The sequence below is a fragment of the Lycium barbarum genome, chromosome 5 (assembly GCF_019175385.1).
Source record: "Lycium barbarum isolate Lr01 chromosome 5, ASM1917538v2, whole genome shotgun sequence".
NCBI lineage: Eukaryota > Viridiplantae > Streptophyta > Magnoliopsida > Solanales > Solanaceae > Lycium > Lycium barbarum.
The window spans coordinates 50,217,501-50,224,903 of NC_083341.1; positions in this window are offsets into that span (position 1 = coordinate 50,217,501).

Genomic DNA, 7,403 nt, shown 5'->3' on the forward strand with positions numbered 1-7,403 from the left:
ATGAAATACATAGTACAACTTTCAGAAATGTACTTTTTCGTCATTCTCAAATCAAACAAAATCTGTAATCATATGAAATTCATATCATAACACAGAATGACACATCGGCTGATGGAGCCGCTTACAATACTGACATTCTATACCCACGACTCTGTCTGCAAAGTCTCTAACTTCGAACAAAACATCATAGCACATATACTCTGACTCGGCAACGCTCCAGGAGCAAATGGAGTTGCCAATCCAGCTGAAGCACCTTCTAGTAATGTCCTTTACTCATCTGGGTGTACCTGCGTGGCATGAAACACAGCCCCCGAAGAAAGGGGGTCAGTACGGAATATGTACTGAGCATGTAAGGCATGGAATACAGAAAAGAGGATCATAACTGAAACAAAGATTTACCAGAATCAAGTATGACCTTTTAAATCATCAAGCACTTGCCTTTTTAAATGAAAATTATGCATATCCATATCATATATCATATATACAGATAACGTGTCCCGGCCCGCAAGTGAGAGATACTCGGTGGATAGAATTATTCATGTCACATCATATATCATGTATACATATAACGTGTCCCGGCCCTCTATTGAGGGACTCGGTGGATAGAATCATGCATGTCAGAGTCATATACCATATATACATAACGTGTCCCGGCCCTCTATTGCGGGTCTCGGTGAGTAAAGTCATCATATGCCATCCTGGCCGCCATCCCCATACCATCATATCATCGTATACATACACATATAACGTGTCCCGGCCCGCAAGTGAGAGGGACTCGGTGAACAATGCAGAGGAGTGCGCAAGATAACATATCCGGCCCAGGACTCGGTGAATAGACATATTGAGGCTTGCACGAACAGAGTCGTGAGGAATTATATGCATATAAATCAAGACTCGATAGATGAGTATACTTACCGACATCTGAATGCTTAGAAACAAGTTTCGGGTCAATCCAACTTAGTATGAGAAAGTTATGAGCGTTTGAAGTACAGAACCTTCTACGAACATTTCAGAAGCCATTTTTGGAAAATCGAAGCAATAATCATATCAAGTACTTTTCGGACATCGTATGGATCAAATCAAATATAGCTTTTAGAATCATATGTACATATCAAATGTATCAAAGACTTACCGGAATAATCAGACGTGCTATCATTTGAAAATCAATACATTAGCCAGATCACTTATCTCTCGAATGCCAATTCGGAAACATACCAAGTAGATCTTCGGACATCATAGATACGCATCAAAGTCATATGAAATATCTTATGGGAATCAAGGATATTAGCCATCCTAGTGCTCTAAGAATAGGAATTTCTTTGCAATCGTACATATACGTCATTTGTTCATTTCATAAAGATCATGCCAAAAGAAAGAAAGGGTAAGCCTTACATACCTGCTCCGCGTCCTATTAGCTACGCTTAATTGTCCAAGCTTGCTAGTCTACATTCAAGAAGATTCACATAATCGTTAGATTCATCATCATATACTTGTCTTAGTCTTTCAAACAAATTCGTTTATAGTCTGCCGAAATTTCGGCAGCATCTCTCCTATAAATACACCATCCCCGAGAATCTAACTCGACCAATTTATCAACAACAATCCGAGAATTTAACTAAGCCAAATTATCAGCAACAATACCGACGACCATACTAACAACTTCAATAATCAATCCAAATATATTCTAACATTAACAACCCTTGTCACAAAATTCAACGACATTTAATTTATATTCAATTCAATCACATATAGTCAAGCTAACATCAATGATCTCATATTCAAGTATTAATCCGAAATCATTCTAACATGGTTCAAGAATACATCAAACAATTATCATAATATTCCAAACAACCCGATCAGCATATTACTTCGTCGGAAACCTTCCAAATTCAATAAGTATAATAACGACACATTTCCTTCTTTCAAATTCAAACACAACAACCCATCTTACAATCTTCAAAACACATGTCTCACCTCCAAATTCATGAATTATTTTTACAACCTACACATTAGAAACTCTATTCTTATAATTACAAGGAACCATACTAATCTCACATTAACTTCTTCCATAATCCACAAACAATTACAACTTCATTTCCAACCATTAAATCCTCATTTTTCATCATAGAATCTACCACAACAACAATTAAAATACAAAGTAAAATCAATTCATCACTTCAATACCATACAATAACCACATGGCCACAACACCCCATATACACGGCCATCACTTGCACACACATATTTCATGATTTTCATCCATTTCCACACACTACAATACGTACAAAACATTCATAACATATGAGAGGGAAGATCAAACCTTACCTCTTTCCACCTGTCTTCTTACTTGGCTACGGTTGTATATTGCACAAATTGATGATTTAATTTCTCCAACAACTCCTTCATGTTGATAAGGACCTTCCAATTGGTTGAAAGGCTAATAGAAAATATTTTTTTGTGATCAATTTCCATGGCTTCAATTTTGGCCATGGTGGCCGAACATGGCTCCTCATCTTTCTTTTTCTTTCTTTTTCTTCTTCTCCAAACTTCTTGAATTTTCTAAATGTAATGGTAAATATGACTAATAAGTCATATATATAGGTACACATAATCCATCCATGTGGGCCAAAGACCACCACACTTGGACGGCCATAATGGTCTTTCAAGAAGTTTCTTGAATACTTTGTGAAATTCCCATTTTGCCCTTAGCCTTCCACAATATTACCATGAACCCTCTTGTGAATTTCCCTTTTTACCCTTAGCCTTTCTCAATATTTCCATACTAATAATGTTCATAAATAATATTCATAAACATCTTGTACATTAAAATAATTTTGGAAGATAGTCTTTCCTTTGACTTCTCGCAATTATCTCGAATTATCCGGACGTACAAAATACGGGCTATAACAATGAACTAAGTGAGTTGAGACTTTGGGTTTCGTAAAAAATGGTAGCTTGAACATGGAAACTGCTTGTAATAGATGTTTTGATTAAATAGCCTTCTAAATTGACAGTTGGTGGTTGCTACGGCTAATGTTAGGCTGATTTACACCTAGAAATCATTCACCCATTGGAATGGGGCAAAAAGGGAAGGGTGTTCTTTGAATTGATTTTGTGACTAGAGTGATTGTGACTTATTTAACATCTTAATTGCTAGTCTTTGAGTGTTCCGAGGATTTACGGAAAGGAAAGGCTATAGTGGAGTAATCTGCATTGGTTCAGCTCTACAGTTGAAGTAGGTTACGTTCTACTTGAGTTAGACTTTGATTAGTTGATTGTATGTGTTGTGAAATTGATAGGAGAAAGCATGTCTAGTTTTCAAGCATAATGTTTGTGATTAAAATTCCTATATGCTATTGATTGAGTGATTATGTGGGCTTCGTGCCACTATTCGATATGTTGGGACCTATAGGTTGATGATGTTGTGGTGAGAAGTTAATATGATCTTCTTGGTGGAATTGAGGTACAAAATGATAAATTGACTATTGAAAGCGATGCGACAATAAATATGAATATATATGAAAAGGCTTATTTGACCGGCGGTGTAGATGAGGCCTAGATATGAACAGGCATATTTGACCTGGGGTGAGGATATAGCCTAGTTGTATGCTCGGGTCACAGGAGTTAGTCCGAAACGAGTGGTGCATGGGCACCATGGGTCCCTTGCAGGTCATGACTACTAAGCAATGACATCAGTTAGCATGTGCGTACAGCGTGTATTTGTTTGTTGTTGGTAGACTTATTTTCATTGTCTGCTTCCGTTGATTTGATTCTTGCATCATTAGGTGACTTGATTGTTAATATCCTTAGTTGACTTGTTGTTAGGTTATTTGTGTTACACCTTGGAAAATTCCCCGTTAATGTATAGTGAATAGGCTAGGGAGTAGCATGACGTATACGATGAGTTGATAAGTAAGAGATAGCATTTGATGGTCCTAATCGAGATTCAAAGACATTTGACCAAAAGGAAAAAGTTTGACAAAGAAAGTAAAGGATATGTTATGTGTCGGGTAGGAATTTTAAGCGACGAGTTAATGATGGCATAATGACATCTCAGAGAAGAGTAATAATGTACCTTAGATTGGTATTGAGGTGTTAAACAAGTGTCAAGAAGGTTCCACAAGGATCGGAGATCAAGCGAGTCGACGAGAACAAGTCTCGGATAGCTGGACAATACACGGCCAGCCATACAGGCCGTATAAAATACAAGGACCGTATGTCCAACCGTAGGTTCAGCCCAGAATGGCACACTTCACTGGACCAAACATACGGTCCAGACATACGGTCAGTGAAAAATATACGGACCGTATGTTGGTCCGTATGTTCTGGTCGGGACAGATTTTGAACTAATATAAGGGACCTCTCTCTCATTTCATTTTCACTCCACAAGTCAAGAAACCTTTAGAATATTCTCACTACTCTTCATCCACAAGAATCCAAATGAAATTGATGATCAACTTCATCAAACCAACAAGAATCAAAAGTGTGAAACCCATTAAAGTCATCCAAGCGAAGAAATCCCAAGAAAAGTGAAATAGGGTTTTGGTGCTAGAAGAGTATTTCCATTCAAGGCTTGTTTCTACACTATCTAAGGTAACTTTTATGGTATTTTCCTGATGTTTGAAGTATTGATAAGTTGAAACACTTGAATTGTGGAAAGACATAGAAAATGGGTCATAAATGAGTGAATAGTGTCTTTGTTGAATAGTGGTTGGGGTGAATCATGAGTGTTGGTATGTTGTGATTGTGAATATGTTATAAACAACATTTAGACCATGGAATAAGTGTCATATACGAGAAAACGAGATAATGAGCTATAACCATAATTGTGGAGAAATTGAAGGGAAATGGTGAATTGTGGTAAATGTAGATAAATGATGATTGCTCTTTGCGATATTGTGAATGTTGTTATGAACACTTGGGAGTTGATATAGAATATGGGAAAAGCAGTAGAAACAAAGGAAGTGCTGCCCAATTTCCCCTAGAAGTAGTAACAGGTTCTTATAGTCCACTAACTAACGTTAATGCAAATTCTCTTGAAGGTAGAAACGTGGGTATTGAAGGAGAACAAGAAAATGATAGAGTAGTTAAACGTAAAAGGTATGTGAGGCTAGTCCTTTATTTCTATGGCATGAATCCTATAGTATGGCTTTCCTTCCTCTTCATCAACTTCTTACATTCCGGAAAAACTATGAGCCTATGTTCATAAATAGCTACATGAGATAAGAGACATGTTATTAGCCCAATAATGATGATGATAAGTTAAAGTATAGAGAATATAGAGTTCATGATATGATGATCCTATAACGTTAATGATGTCATTTATTGTTTACACTCACCTTATGTATTATTTCCTTCAAGGTGAGGCAGAATGTCAATAAATGCTCCATAATGAAATCGGGGGATCACGACCTTACGTCACCCCGATAAAGTATAATTGTCCTTGAGTCTTTATGCATGTATTATGATGAGCATACTATGATGAGAATATTATGATGAGCATATTATGATGATCATATAACACCACGCCTATAAGGCCGGGCAGTCACCGCTAAGGCGGGCAGCGTATACACCATGGCCAGCTGGCATGGGCAGACACCACTAGTGGGCGGCATGAGATGATACCCCAAACGTTGGAGGCCTGGATGTAGGCTGATGTTATTGATTATCACACCGATCCGATATGGACGGGCAGCTTATATATTTATGCATATATGACATAATGATGATTATGAGTAATCCAGCGTTCATTATTTCTTCTATGATTGACAGTCAAATACAGATATTCCATATTGATGCTTCCTTTATTTCATTGACGTTTTATTATTGTTTATGCCTCTTATACTCAGTACAACATTCGTACTGACGTCCGTTTTCTTTAGACGCTGTGTTCATGCCTACAGGTAGACAGGGAGGTGATCTTGATCTAGACCCGTAGTAGCTGTCAGCCGATTTGAGAGCACTCCATTGTTCTGGAGGTGTTTATGGTTAATCTTTTGTGTATATTCATGTATATGTATTTTGGGCACGACGGGGTCCTGTCCCGTCCACCGGTCTAGTACTCTAGTAGAGGCTCGTAGATACGCAGTGTGGGTTATATGGTCTCACGATATTGCTATCATCTATATATATTATTTTGATGGCTGAAAGGATTATGTATATAAAAGGATTCACGTTTTCAAAGGAAAGATGATTTTCTTATAATGTGAGTATGAATTAAATAAAAGAATGTTTAATGAATATGATAAGTGGTAGAACGAGTGGTGCTTTGTGGTTAGCCCCGGGTACCCGTCGCGGCCCCTAGCCGGGACGTGACAAAAGTGGTATCAGAGCAGTTCAGTCCTAGGAAGTGTCTACAAGCCGTGTCTAGTAAAGTCTTGTTTATGGTGTGTTGCGCACTATGCTAATAAACAGGAGGCTACAGGGCATTTACGAAAAATTACCATCTTTCTTCTTATGAGATCGTGCGATAGAGCCTTGTTATAAGATTCTTTTCCCCTTTTGATAGTGTGTTATGATTTCAGAAATGCCGCCAAATGAGAAAGCTACAGCTGCCCAGAAGGGCAAGACTACGACAAAAAGGTGGGAAGAAAGAGAGTCGGCAATGAATATAGAAGAGGGCGAGTCACATAATGAGGCCCTGTCTAATACTTCCTTTACCCCGCCCAATGTAGAAGAACAAGGAGGAGCTTCAGCTGCAGTTCCTCCACCGGTTGCTTTGGGTCAACAAGTGATCGAGGCCATTCATTTATTGACACAGTTGGTTGCCGCCCAGGCACAACGGCAGAATGTCAGTTCAAGTGATCAGGCAGCTATTACCAGAGCCCGTGATTTTATGAGTTTGAATCCTCCGGAGTTTTTTGGGTCAAAGCCGGATGAAGACCCGCAAGGTTTCATTGATGAGATGTTGAGGACATTGAGGATTATTCATGCCTCCGAGACTGAATCTGTGGACTTGTCATCGTATAGACTAGGAGATGTGGCGGTATTGTGGTACAATAATTGGATAGCATCAAGAAAAGGAAATGCGGCTCCTCCCGTATGGCAAGAATTTGTAGATGCTTTCATCCGACATTATTTGCCACCTGAGGTCCGCCGAGCTAGAGCGCATAGATTTTTGAATTTGAAATACGGGAGTATGAGTGCTCGGGAGTGTAGCCTTAAATTTAACTCATTGGCAAGATATGCCCCAACCATGGTGGCCAATATGGGAGATGGGGTGCATCGCTTTGTGAGTGGCTTGGGGCCACATTTGTTCAAAGAGTGTTTGACGGCTTCGTTGCAAGACGGGATGGATATTTCCCGAATACAAGCTCATGCCCAGAACATAGAGGCATGACAATAACCCAAAAGAGGTGATCGTGATATTGATAGAAGGCAAAACAAGAGGGCCAGATCTATGG